Source organism: Miscanthus floridulus, chromosome 10 (assembly GCF_019320115.1).
Source record: "Miscanthus floridulus cultivar M001 chromosome 10, ASM1932011v1, whole genome shotgun sequence".
Taxonomy (NCBI): domain Eukaryota; kingdom Viridiplantae; phylum Streptophyta; class Magnoliopsida; order Poales; family Poaceae; genus Miscanthus; species Miscanthus floridulus.
Window position 1 is genome coordinate 51,063,337 of NC_089589.1, and position 13,457 is coordinate 51,076,793.

The 13,457-nt window shown below is 43.7% G+C and overlaps 1 long non-coding RNA gene and 2 pseudogenes across 1 annotated transcript; 1 reads left to right on the forward strand and 2 right to left on the reverse strand.

Moving 5' to 3' along the window:
- The first annotated feature begins 1,993 nt into the window (after window positions 1-1,993).
- LOC136488622 (disease resistance protein RPM1-like) lies at window positions 1,994-9,360 on the forward strand (annotated as a pseudogene).
- Window positions 5,202-5,955, reverse strand: LOC136487051 (uncharacterized). The gene is made up of 3 exons (XR_010767123.1): window positions 5,730-5,955; window positions 5,439-5,642; window positions 5,202-5,324 (listed from the first exon to the last, which is right to left on the reverse strand). It is a non-coding gene; the product is annotated as an uncharacterized lncRNA (long non-coding RNA).
- A 2,417-nt stretch (window positions 9,361-11,777) lies between the features above and the next one.
- On the reverse strand, window positions 11,778-13,204 carry LOC136490208 (protein P21-like; annotated as a pseudogene).
- Between the last annotated feature and the right edge of the window lie 253 nt (window positions 13,205-13,457).

The window sequence follows — 13,457 nt, forward strand, 5'->3', positions numbered from 1 at the left end:
GACGCGCCCGCCACTGCTGCAGATGTGCCGGCATGCCGGTGGCCTGAGGTCATCGGGGCATGGGGGAGGGAGCCGGCCTGTGGCCCTCTGGGCGTCGACGCATATGAGGAAATGAGAGGAGGAGAGAGATTGAGAGAAGGAACAAGGAAGTTAGGGTTTGATGTGTGAGAGATGCTTATATAATTGTATCTAATGGCTCTGGTTCCTCATGACGCATCTAACGATGGAAAATAAATGGGCCAGATCGTGCCAGCCCAATAATCGTGCCGTGGCTAGGCCGGCACTACGGGCCGACATAGCGGCCCAGGCATGACACTATGACCGGGCCATGTCAGGCATGGGCACGATGGGATGCGGGGCGAGCCGTGCCTAGGCCGTGCTTTTTAGTGTCGTGCCCGGGCCGGCTCAGCGAGCCTGGCCCAGCTGGCCAAGTATACTGGGACCTGTGTAAAGATTGATGAAGCCACAGGATGTCTTGATCACAAGCCTACAATCGAAAGAAGAAGAATTTGCAAAAAAAAAAAAGTATACAAGGCTAGTGGTTAAAAGAGCCTTAGTAGCACTTGAGGTTCTGGCTTCCACTCCTCGTGGAGTGAATATTGTAGGATTTAACGGTTTTGTGCTTTTGGTGCTAAGTCTTCGAAGGTGTTCATAGGGGTAGGGTTTGTGTTCATAGAAGTGAGTATGCGTGCGATGTGAGTGTCTGCGTTGTACAGTGTAATCTCAAAAAAAAGGAAGAATAATTTGCTATAAATCTGCTGAAAAGGCTGCAGTGGGTTGCGTTGCGGTTGGTTGCACACCATTGGCAGTGGACGCCTTCTCCAACGGTGACGCCTATGGCGCCATTCCATCGCTGGAGACGTCATCATGTTACTTGTTATTCTGCACCTTCTCCTTCAGCACGCTGTGTTCTGTACTCCGCCGACGGGACTCGACGTGGCGGCTTCTCCCACATCCCTACCCGCTAGGCGGGTGGAGTTGCTCCCACGATGTTTGCTATCTTCACTAGATAAATGTAGTCGCTTTAAGATGTATGAGGTGGAGAGTTGCTTCTACGCAAGATCAAGACAGGTTGAAAGCAAGGACAATGAAAAAGTTCTGAACCTTAGTCTCTATAGTTTTTTAAGTTAAGCTCTCTTTCTTGTTGTTGTTGCTCCTCTATTTCGAGGCTTTGAATCTAGGAGCTCTTATAACTTTTGACTGTGTATATCCCAAACGGATATAGAGGCTGGATTTTATATTCTTTGTCTAAAAAAACCGTGCCTATAGCAATGGATATCGAGTTAGCCGGCCGGCTTCGTGACCTCGGTTTGTTAGGGCCGGCTCTGCAGGGAATCTTCTCTTTAATTTCTCTGCTTTTCAAATGAGATGACAGGTCAATATAATCAACTAGAGAAAATATGGTGTTGTTACTATTGTCATCGGTAGTAGTATAATCTACACATTGCCCACTTAATCAAACACCGACTTCTCCTATTATTTTTTAGTTTGGCCATTCATGAGACGCCACCACTGCTACAACATGATTTTTGAACTGGACATTATGTTATTTCTTTTGGCAGCGACATCTACCTAAACTGATGATGCCAGTTTGATTCGGCTCATCATGTAACCTAACCTAATTAGAAGTTTCAACTGGTCAAACCGGGCCGCTAATTATGGTTCCAAACAGACCTCGTCTACTTGCTTCTCGGAAACTGCATGACCTATTCAACTTTCTCTGCATTTCTTGACCGCTGAAAATTCCGAAGCTGGTGGATGTAGTCTATGACTTCAACAAGGCTTCTGCGCGGTGCATGGTTCTTTGCTTCCCCTATCCAGGTAACCAATTTCATCAGTTCTCAAAATTTCAATTTCTTGACATGGAAGTTTGAATTCTCTTTAGTTGAAAGAAAGCTACCCTGAGAAAGTTCAACTGATTGGTGAAATAGGTTTTGGAATGAAGCCACAAGCGTAGACCAACTGTGAGCATTCGAGCAAGCGCACTGAGGCCATGGCGGAGGCTGTAGTGGGAGTGTTGATCGGCAAGCTCAGCCTGGTCTTGGCGAGAGAGGCAGCAACCTTTGGTGCATCCCTTCTTTGGAGGAAGCCTCTGCCCTCAAGGGCCTATTCGGTGAGATCCGCAAAGCCAATGGGGAGCTGGAACTCATGAAGGCCTACTTGCATGACTTAGAGAAGTTCAAGGATTCAAATGAGATCACCTCCATCTTTGTCAAGAAGATTCGAGATCTAGCTTTCCGGATAGAAGATGTTGTGGATGAGTTCACTTACAAGCTTGAGGACGACGGACATGGGAGTTTTGCAACCAAAATGAAGAAGAGGATCAAACATCTCAAAGTTTGGCGCCGGCTAGCTGCCGAGCTCCGTGATATCAATGCCGAGATTGAAGATGCCACAAAGAAGAGGGACCGTTATGCCATGCCAGGAATTATGAGGCGCACTAACGGAAGTCATGATCATGCCACATCCTCTTCCAATCAAACTTCTTCATGTTTTGCAAGGGAAGAGGATCTTGTTGGTATTGAGGGCAACGCAGGGAAGCTAACAAGATGGCTATTAGGTGATTTGGAGGACAGGAACAACAAAATCGCCACAGTTTGGGGGATGCCTGGAGCAGGTAAAACTACTTTGGTTGACCATGTGTATAAGACTGTAAAAGTGGATTTTGAGATTGCTGCATGGGTAACTGTATCAACGACATACCAAGTTGACGACTTACTGAAGAAGATAGCTAGAGAGTTCGGCATCGTAATTGATGCTAGGAACATGGAAATGAGAAACCTAGTTCAGTCATCCATGACTATCTTAAAGGTAAAAGGTATATCTTGATTTTGGATGACGTATGGGAAATGGATGTCTGGATCAATCTGATGGATGTCTTCCCAACTAATTCTACTGGCCGTTTTGTTGTCACTTCTAGAAAATACGAAGTTGCATCATTGGCAACTAGTAATCATGTCATTAAGCTAGAACCATTTGATGACTATCACTCTTGGAAGTTATTTTGCAATGTTGCTTTTCGGAATAACCATGATAAAAAGTGCCCCTTGGAACTACAGGAGTTGGTTGTGAAGTTCTTAGAAAAGTGTGAAGGCTTGCCTAAACCCTTAACTTACTCCGCTTGGAAAAGTGTGTACGAGGAATTACAGCTGAAGTCAAGAAAAAAAAAATGATTCCAGGGATTGATATCGTTCTAAAAGTCAGCTTGGATGACCTTTCTTATGAATTGAAGAATTGCTTTTTACATTGTGCATTTTTTCCAGAAGATTATGAAATAAAGAGAAAGAGGTTAATTTGGCACTGGATTACTGCTGGATTTATCAAGGAAGAAGAGAATAAAACACTTGAAAGAGTGGCAGAGGGCTACTTGAATGAACTTATCAACCGAAGTCTTCTATAAGTGGTGAACAAGAAAGTGTTCGGACAAGTGAAATGTCGCCTAATGCATGATATCATGCGCCATCTTGCACTTCAGAAAGCAGAGAAAGAATGTTTTGGTGGAGTTTACAATGGCACTGGAATATTTAATGTGGGTGACCTACGTCATTTGTCAATACAGAGCAACAATATTGCACCATTGAGTCAATCTGGTTCACACCATCTCCGGGCAATCTATTCATTTACGAGGTTTGTTGGTATTGATATGTTGAGGCCCATCCTTGCATCTTCAAAGTTATTATCCACATTGGATCTGCAAGGTACTCCAATCAAGATATTGCCTAGTGAGATCTTCACGTTGTTTAATCTGAGATATTTGGGTCTCAGAGATGCTGGAATTGGAACTCTATCTAAGGCAATTGGAAGATTATAAAACTTAGAAGTACTTGATGCTTTAGGTACTAGCCTGTTATATCTACCAAAGGATTTAGAAAAACTAAGAAAACTTAGGTTTTTGTACGCACGCAGACTGCTCAAAAACCAAATAACTTTTACACATTATGGTGGAATTGAGGTGCCTAGGGGCATTAGAAACTTGACCAGGCTGCAAGCTCTGCAGCATGTTACAGCAAGCTTAGAAACTCTTTGTGATGTTGCTGCTTTGACCGAGCTAAGACAATTCTCTATTACTGGTGTAACAAGTGAGCTCTGCGCAAAATTGTGCTGCACTATCATGAACATGAGAGAACTTGTGAACCTGTCAATTACTGCATCAAATGAAAATGAAGCATTGCCATTGGAAGAACTCCATTTACCCAAAACTCTTTACAAACTCGAACTGATAGGGAACACTACTGGATTCAGGTTCTTTGCCGAGTGCCTGAGGCACTCGGCAAAGGCTAGATTGCACTCGGCAAAGCCTTTGCCGAGTGCGGCACTCGGCAAAGCACACACGACAAATAATTGATCGGCGAAACACTCTTTGCCGAGTGTATTTTATCGGGCACTCGGCAAAGAAAAGCGACCGTCACGGCGCCGGTCCCGTTGACGGTCACTTTGCCGAGTGTCAACCCTGCAGGCACTCGGCAAAGATTTTTTTTAAATTTTTTTTTTGCCGAGTGTCAAACCGTGAGGCACTCGGCAAAGAGCTTTTATTTTTTTTTTGAAAATTTTCGTTGCCGAGTGCCAACCCGCCAGGCACTCGGCAAAGATTTTTTATTTTTTTAAAAAAATTCTTTGCCGAGCGCCAACCCGGAAGGCACTCGGCAAAGAGATTTTATTTTTTTTTGAAAATTTTCTTTGCCGAGTGCCAACCCGCCAGGCACTCGGCAAAGATTTTTTATTTTTTTAAAAAAAAATTCTTTGCCGAGCGCCAACCCGGAAGGCACTCGGCAAAGAGCTTTTATTTTTTTTTGAAAATTTTCTTTGCCAAGTGCCAACACGCTAGGCACTCGGCAAAGCTGGGAAATCTGGTTTCTGGGCGCCCATTTTGCCAGCTTTGTCGAGTGTTGTGGCCATTGCGCTCGGCAAAGGGGTCCTTTGCCGAGTGCAACACTCGGCAAAGTGACCCAAAACGGCAAATTTTTTTTTTTTGCATTCCATCATGACAAATACATTCATATAAACATATATCACATATATATCTCATCCATCGCATATATATCTCATCCATCACATATATATCTCATCCATCCACACATCCATCCGCCCATAACACATCCATCACAATATATAATAATAAGTGCTCAAGTCCATCCAAATAAGTCCACAAGTCCATCAAAGTCTACAAGTGCATCACAAGTATATAACAAGTCCATCACCAAGTGAACAACAAATGTAAAAAATACAACATGCACTCATCTCGGGCACTGCGACTGTGATGAAGGCCCAGATGCATCATTCGTAGGTGCATGAGGTGGATTATTCGAACCACCGTCAGATGGAGACTGCACAGAGGAGAAAAGATTACATGTGAGATAAGATTATTTTGATAGCTAATCTAGGACCATAGAGGCTATACAAGCAAAACACAAGCGAAAGTAAAAAACTTTGATACTCACAGGAGTAGCTGCAGCTGCAGGACGCGGAGGCGGAGGTGGAACCAACAGCCCAGGTGGCAGAGACAAGCCCATACGTTGCCCAAGCCCTTGTAGGAAATCCGTAATGTCCATCAGCCTCTGCGCCTGGGCCTGCCGCTCGGCCCGCTCGGCCTCCAGCTAGGCCCCCAGCTCCTGACGTTCCTTCATTTCTTGTTCCAGCCGGGCCTGCAATATTTCACTCCAATGTTTCAGTAATGCAAAGCTAATTAAGGCGTGTAAAGATCAATGTATGACGAGTAAAACAGGAATAACCTCGAGTGCGTCGACCTGGTGCTGTGCAGCGGTCAGCCGTGTGCGAATGGCCGAGCTCTCGCTCGTGCTCCGTGCTCGGATCTGGGAGAGAGAGGGAGTAGAGGCCGTGTCGATGACGCCGTCGCCAAGCCAGAACCGCCCATGCTTCTTGCCTTGCCCCGCCCTCATGACGGCCTCTCCATCGAAGTCCTGGGTGCTCGGATCGTGGTCTGCCCCATAGAGCGACCTCGCCACCTCAGTGTACTCACTGATGCGGGAGTGGACGCTCGGGTTCGTGTATGCCTCAGGCGGGTCCTCCAGGTTGAAGGTGATGTCGGACGTCGCCTTGCCCTTGTGGGCCATACACCATGCCTAGAAGTCTGAGCAAGCCTGGCCACTATGTAACACCGACTGCGAGAAAGATAGCACGATGATTAGAAATCAGACAGAACTGAGCATGACAATAGATAAATCAATTCGCGTACCCATGCTTGTTTGTATCCGGTGAGGTTGCGGCTGCCTTGATGGTGTGCTGGACCTTGCATCAGCAAACGACGGTCCCGGGCATCCCTGTGCATCTTGAGGTACTCCTCCGTGAACCACCTGTCCACCATCATCGCCCAGCACTCGGGATACGCTTGGCACCACCGGGAAATCACCTACACGTCATCAAGTATTGGACATATAAGAAGATCAAATTAAACCAACTTAATCTCAAAACGAATCAATATTAATGTTCTTCATTTACCTCAAGGTACTGCTCCCGGGTCAGCTGCATCTCTCTTGCGTCTTTCTTGGTTTTCCTCTCTCCAAGCTTCAACCCGTAGTAGGTTACGATGGCCTGGATGCGCGCCTCGTGATGCATGTCGGTGACGAGTTTTTTACAGGCTTTGGTAGTCGCCTGCTCCGCTCTGGCCTCAAATCCCTCCTTGCATCTGTAATAAGTCTGCATACAAAAGCGATGTATCCATTCATTATTTCAAGAAAAGTCCAATGAATGCGACGTATTGAGCAATGTTGTGCAAGGGAGGCTTACCCAAAACTCTGCCTTCACCCGCGCCGCCTTGTTGGGGTACTCCGCATCGGAGGCGACGATGTAGTGGTCAAACGAGTAGGCCGGCTCCGTCTTCGATGCGTACGTGACAATGCCGGGGAAGTGCTGCCTGCACAGAAGACCCAGGATGCCATTGACTAGCCGTGCGCTACCACCCGACACAACCACCCAGTTCCTGCACAAGTGATTAAGAAAAATTATTAGTTTTTTTCATCATATCATATGAAGTAGTGGTGATAACATATACAGTTACTTACTTTTGTCCTTCGGGGCGAATCACTGGGCGTTGGTGAGGAAGCGAAACCTGTGGGAGGCTCGCGGGACCTCGCAAGTAGACACTCGAAGAGGAGTTGGAGGAAGCGGAACCCGTGCCTGCCGCCTCCCCCCTCCTCCTCCTCCTCCTCCCCCCCTCCTCCTCCTCCTCCGTCTGCCGAACCAGCTCCTCGTCTGACTCGTCCACGGGCGCCACCTCCTCCTGCGGCTGGCGGTCCTCCTCACGTGGCGTGGGAGGAGATGGCCCCCTCCTGCGGCTAGCGGTCCTCCTCCTCCTGTTCGATCCCTCTGCCGCCCCCTCCGCCCCCTCCTGCGACCGGCGTGGTCTTTGGTAAATCGAGTTCATAGACCTATGACGGTCGCCCGCCATCTTTGTTCAATCACCTACAATAAAAAATAAAAACAAGACGTAATTAGAAATAGGTGCAAAAATAAACAAAACATAATTACAAAAAACATAGTATTACATGTATTAGAAATAATCTTCATGATTGAAATTAGCTGGATCATAGGTCTCGTCATCACTATCAACATTGTCCAACTCATCAACACTATCCGAAGGAGGAATGTTGTCTTCATTGTCATTGCCCAAATGTAATCGCTCAAGCATTTGTATGTCCTTCAGATTTCGCACCTCGTCTCCAGCGTCCTCGTCATCATCCCTTTCATTGTCTACTTCCATTCCTATCTCTTCGGTTAAGTCTATATCAAACCTCCCTTGTAGCCCCTCTTCTTGATAGAACACTCCATCATATGTGATATCACATGTAGAGATGTCCTGGTTTGTAAGCATCGTACGTGACAACGTGCACGAAATCTTCTGAAATTTTTATAATAGCCTCCACATATGATATCACGACATCTCAACAAATTTCATGATTTTCGGACTTCGTTTGCTTTTTATAGAATTTAAAAACACTGCACACGCAATTTCACGGACATGTTTCGTGAACAAGATGTCCGAAATTTCGGGTCCGTTCCTGGATACGGCCTTTCACAATACTCACTAACATGACTATCAATTTTCGAATCATTAACCTCCATTATTCGTACCACGTGCAGTTCAAATTTCTAATTTTCGAAAAAATTCAAGTAAACGAAATAAAGTAACTAAATATAACAAAAAGCCACAAAAAATTTCCAAATTGTAACTAGGAGTTCCTGATGCTTTAAAAGGGCTGCACAAAAAAATTGGAGGCCAAAAACAAAAAAAAAACAAAAAAAACTTTGCCGAGTGCTGGGGCATGGCACTCAGCAAAGGGTGTCTTTGCCGAGTGTCAGCCATCAGGCACTCGGCAAAGAATGTTTTAATTTTTTTTTAATTTCCTCTTTGCCGAGTGCATCTACAGGAGCACTCAGCAAAGAAATAATAAAAAAAATCTTTGCCGAGTGCCGTCCCAGGGGCACTCGGCAAAGTATTTTTAAAATAAAAAAATTTTCTTTGTCGAGCTCCAGATCTGAGACGCTCGGCAAATAATTTTTTTAAAAAAAAATTTAAATCTTTGCCGAGTGCCAGATCTGGGGCACTCGGCAAAGAAATTTAAAAAAAAAACAAATCTTTGCCGAGTGCCTAACTGCAGGCGCTCGGCAAAGAAGGCCGTGACCGGACGCCGTTTTCACGGGCAGCCTATGCCGAGTGTAGAGATTTTGCCGAGAGTCTGGCGCTCGGCAAAGAAGTCCTTTGCCGAGTGCCCGGCACTCGGCAAAGAAATCTTTGCCGAGCGTAGCACTCGACAAAGAAGGTCTTTGCCGAGTGCCCGATTTTTGACACTCGGCAAAGAATTTTGCACTCGGCAAAGTCTCTGTTTCCAGTAGTGGAAGCTGGAGAAGATACGGATGCCTCAGATTCTTTCATCTTGGCCACATCTTAACAACCTTTCTCAATTAAATCTGAGATTCTCTAAACTTGATGAGGACTCATTTTCTAGCCTCATGGTGTTACATGGTTTATGCTTCCTAAAAGTTGATAAGGCTTATAGTGGGAAGGAATTGTACTTCGCTGCACTATCTTTTCCTAAACTCCGACGACTTGACATATGGGGTGCTCCACAACTGAACCATGTCAAAATAGAAGATGGTGCACTAGGAAGCCTTGTTGAGTTTGAGTTTTCATATTGCCCAGAATTGAAGAGCCTCCCTTATGGAATTGAATTCCTTTTATTCCTTGAGGAATTAAGTTTGAAAGATACTGCAGAGCAGCTCATAGAAAAACTAATGCAGGAAAGTGAAGCAAATGAATGCGGTGAAGAGCTTATGAAGATTAACCACATTAGAAAGGTTGTCATTAAACTAACTGCGAAAAACATATGGCAAATAATTCGCTGATTGAAGGCATTGATGCTTCTAGTGGTAGAGGTAAAGTTTTTTTTATCTGTTTGATATTGTTGTTTCTTGGCATAATAGTACATCAATCCATGGTCCTGCATATGCTAGAATCTTAGGAGACATAAGCATTAGAGGTTCATATTTGGTACCTACAACTAATAAAATAATTTTGTCTTTGTGTGTGCTCTCTCTATGCGGTCAATTTCAACATAATCTGCATATAAATACTTTGTAATCTATATTTGGTTGTGATAAAGTAATCAATTGCTTACTCTATATTATTTTCCACACATATTCGGAGTCCCCCCACCTATTGCACCTTCGTGTGTCTATAATGCATTTAATTAAAACGTTAGGTTGAGTTATGGTGACCCTAGGAGAGCTAGTAGTGCTAACCTGTTGTGCATATTGATATTTAAGCCTAATAATCATTGTTTTGTCCAAAAAATTCTCAAAGACAAGAAAAATCACACCACCTTTAGTCTGCACTAACACCTCCCCTGCTACTCAATATATTGATTTTTCTTATCAAAGAATTATATGTACAATGCTATTTTTATTAAAAATTGACTACTTGCGATTATAAATTTATCTAAAGTAATAACTTACCTAATTTTCATGGATATCAATATAATGTGAGTACAATTTGTTTGTTCTATTGGTATATGAGCCTTTAAGGGAACATTTTCATAATTGTTGAAACACGAAATATATATTTGTTGTCATGTGCGCATGTGTATATTTAATTGATCTGCATGGTAGGACACTATGCATGTTAAATTCAAGTTAGGGTTAATATATTAACAGTTTTTATAATAACAGATGTTTATTATTTAGATGTAGACTTGAGTGGATATTTTAGTTTGTTTTGTATAATGGCAGGAGTGGTAATTTAGATTTAAATTTAGAGGACATTTTAGTGTGTTTCATAATAGTAAAGGTGTATAATTTAGATGCGAATTTAGGGTTACTTTATGTTTCTTTTCATAATGGCAGAGGTGGTAATTTTTTTAGAAAGTAGAATGCATTGAATATCTATTGCTGATCAGAGTCTACATAATTGATGGCCTGATCATTTTGATTTCTTTGAGAATTTCTAGGATTTATGTTTTTTACTAAAACGATGTAGTTTCTAATTAGTACTCACTCCATCCTAAAAAAACTTATGTTCCAAAAATGTCCTAAAAACTTGATGTTCTTGATATTGGACATACACTTTTTCTGCATGCCTCCATACAATGCACTTTAATTGGAGCTTAACCGTGGAATCCCTAGAAATCTCCTGTAACAAAACAAGGCTACTAGAGTCATTTCTCTCCTCCACTAATCTGTCTAAAAAATCCTAGAACATCAAGTTTTTTGGAACGGATAGAGTAATAGTTCGATAGATACATTACAATACTTTATATACTCATTTGTTTATTCTGCACAAAAATATGTTCAATTTTTTGATACATGCTTCGTGACATATATAGAAGTAATAATAGCATGGCATATTAGCAAGAAGTAGATAATTTGGTTGGCCGCATCTTTTATAGTTCTTCTGGCTTGTTTTATGTCTATGGTAGCACATTGCATGAATTGGTCCAAATGTAGTTACTAAAGTAGCAAATATGCGAGAGTTCAGGAGAGGAACTAATGTTTCATTTTGTAGCCAAAATTGCCAACTAAACTAGCTACTGCCTTTTTCAATTTGGGAAAAATAATATAGATAAAGGATTCATGATTTGTTATTCTCTGTTCTCATATGTCCATTGGCAGATGGCAGAGGTTGGCGTCCACCATTAAGAAGAGTGCACTCAAAATGAGCATAAGAATTTGTTATTCTTTGTTCTCCATATGCGTTGATTTCTGGGCGGTGCTAGCTGAGGAACCACCTGCCAGAGAAACTATCATTTGTCATTTGGGAAGTTCTTTTGCTTTGTGATCAGATCTTCGTTTGTGGTTGGAATGGGAGTTTGATATTCATCTTCCATATGTTTGTAATAAGAAGTCTTGAGATCTTAGTATTATTCTGCCGAAAACCTTCTATAATTTGGTTTCCTTGAACTTGAACATGGTATATCATGTATGGGTTACCTATTCTATGGGTCCTTCAGTTTGATCAGATATGTAAACATTTTTCTTGATGTTTTGCCTAACCTAAACTATGACATGAACGAAATCTAGAGATGCGACCATTTTTTAGAATCAGTTGACTTCTTAGCTACCCCTATAAATACACCCCGAGTGACCCATCTAACTTACCATTTTCAACCAATATAGTAAACCACACTTCATGCGAGGTTTCATTAAGGACTAGACAACACTTTTTTATGACATGCTATTGGTTTTAGCTATAAGAATCAGAAACAGAATTGCACAATAATTGAAAGCTGAACAAAAATAAAATAAGCAAATTTGTACTGTGGACCACAGATGGTTATGTTCTGATATTCTACAATTTTAATCACTGAACAGATTTTTCTAGGCAAGAATGCTAAATTCTGTACACGCATAAATTGCTCTCAGTCTCTCACCTTGGGCCTGACACAACTGAGGCTAGAGGTGGAGTTGACAAATCCACAACTCCAGGAGCACCAAAGCTTGCTGGATTTGTCACGACAAAGTTGTGATCTATGTCAGTTTCGGCACTCATAGTGCCTTCCAAGACTTTTACGACCTCAGACATTTTAGGCCTTCATTTGCAATCAATCTGCAAACACCACATTGCGAGCTTCACCATCTGAATTGCTTCCTGCTTGTGTGCCTGACTGTCATTATTACTGCACGTACATATCAATCAGATCTTCCAGCTGATCACTCTTCAACTTCTCTTCCAGTAAGGTAATAAGATGGAAGCTATTTTTCAGATCGAGAAGTGTCCAGGTTCTTTCTTCCACTGATGATTTCCATCACCACTACACCAAAGCTATAGACATCAGCCTTTTCTGTTATCTGTGATGTCCACCATTTGGGAGCTAAATATCCAGGTGTGCCTCTCGTTTTAGTAACCACTTGGCTCTTATCCCGGTCGATGAGCTTGCACGGTCCAAAATCAGAGAGTTTAGCATCGATGTTGTCATCTAAGAGATCCACCTAGAGCAAAACCACCAAATATGCGTCCTTTCTTGGATTTTGCGGAGGATGTGATGCTACTTGTTCCATTTGGAATAGGTGGAGATAAAGATATAAGATCGACGGGGGACATAAAATAATCTGGTAGTTTGTTCCTGACGGACAATTATACATGATCGGACCTTGATCCAGGGAGTAGCTGTAGGCGTCGGGGCACATCCGCACATAGAACACCGTGTTACTGTTTACCGTGCTGCCGTTGCAGACTTCACAGGCACCACGGCAACCATGGCACCTTGAGCTCATCGGGGCACTGTGACGTGATGTCAGCTGGGCAGCGCTGCCCCCTGCTGTACCCCGACGATCCATTGGACGGCACCGGCAGGAAGTCCATGGGCACGTTGAAGACATCGATGAGGTTCTTGTTGAAGAAATCCGTGTTGTTGAAGCCACCCAGGCTGAGCTCTGCACGCGTTAAGGGCAGCTGGCCACTGCTCGTGCATGCCAGCACGCCGCCGCAGTCACCCGGTCTGGCAGGACTTGTTGCTGTGGCCGTCGAATGAACAACCGGTGCGCGCCCACACGCGACCGCTTTGGGTGTTGCCCGGCACTTGGAGCACCCAAGATTTCCCTGGGTCGAGCCGCATGCCGCCGGCCACACGGTGTAGGAGCATCGTTTGGTGATGTTGATGGTGGTGGTATGGCTGCTGCTGGTGGCGACGACGAGGACGAGGAAGAACAGCAGCAGGAGGTGGTGAGTCCAAGTACTACTACTCCTCGCTCCCATTATTGGTGTGTATGTGTGATGGCGCCGTTTCTCCGGATCCAATCTTTCACAAGTGCAATAATAGAGCTCTTTTGGCACATGCGTTTTCAACGCCTAACTTGGTGGGAATTTTCTTTGGAACACAGCTCTCCTGGCATTTGCGTGTCTGCCGTGCTACTGCTGGTGGACACAGAGTCAGAGATATCTGCGTCGCTTTCTTAACTCTAGAGCAAATGTCTCAACGTAAAAGGCTTCAATTTCTTTTGTTTCAAGC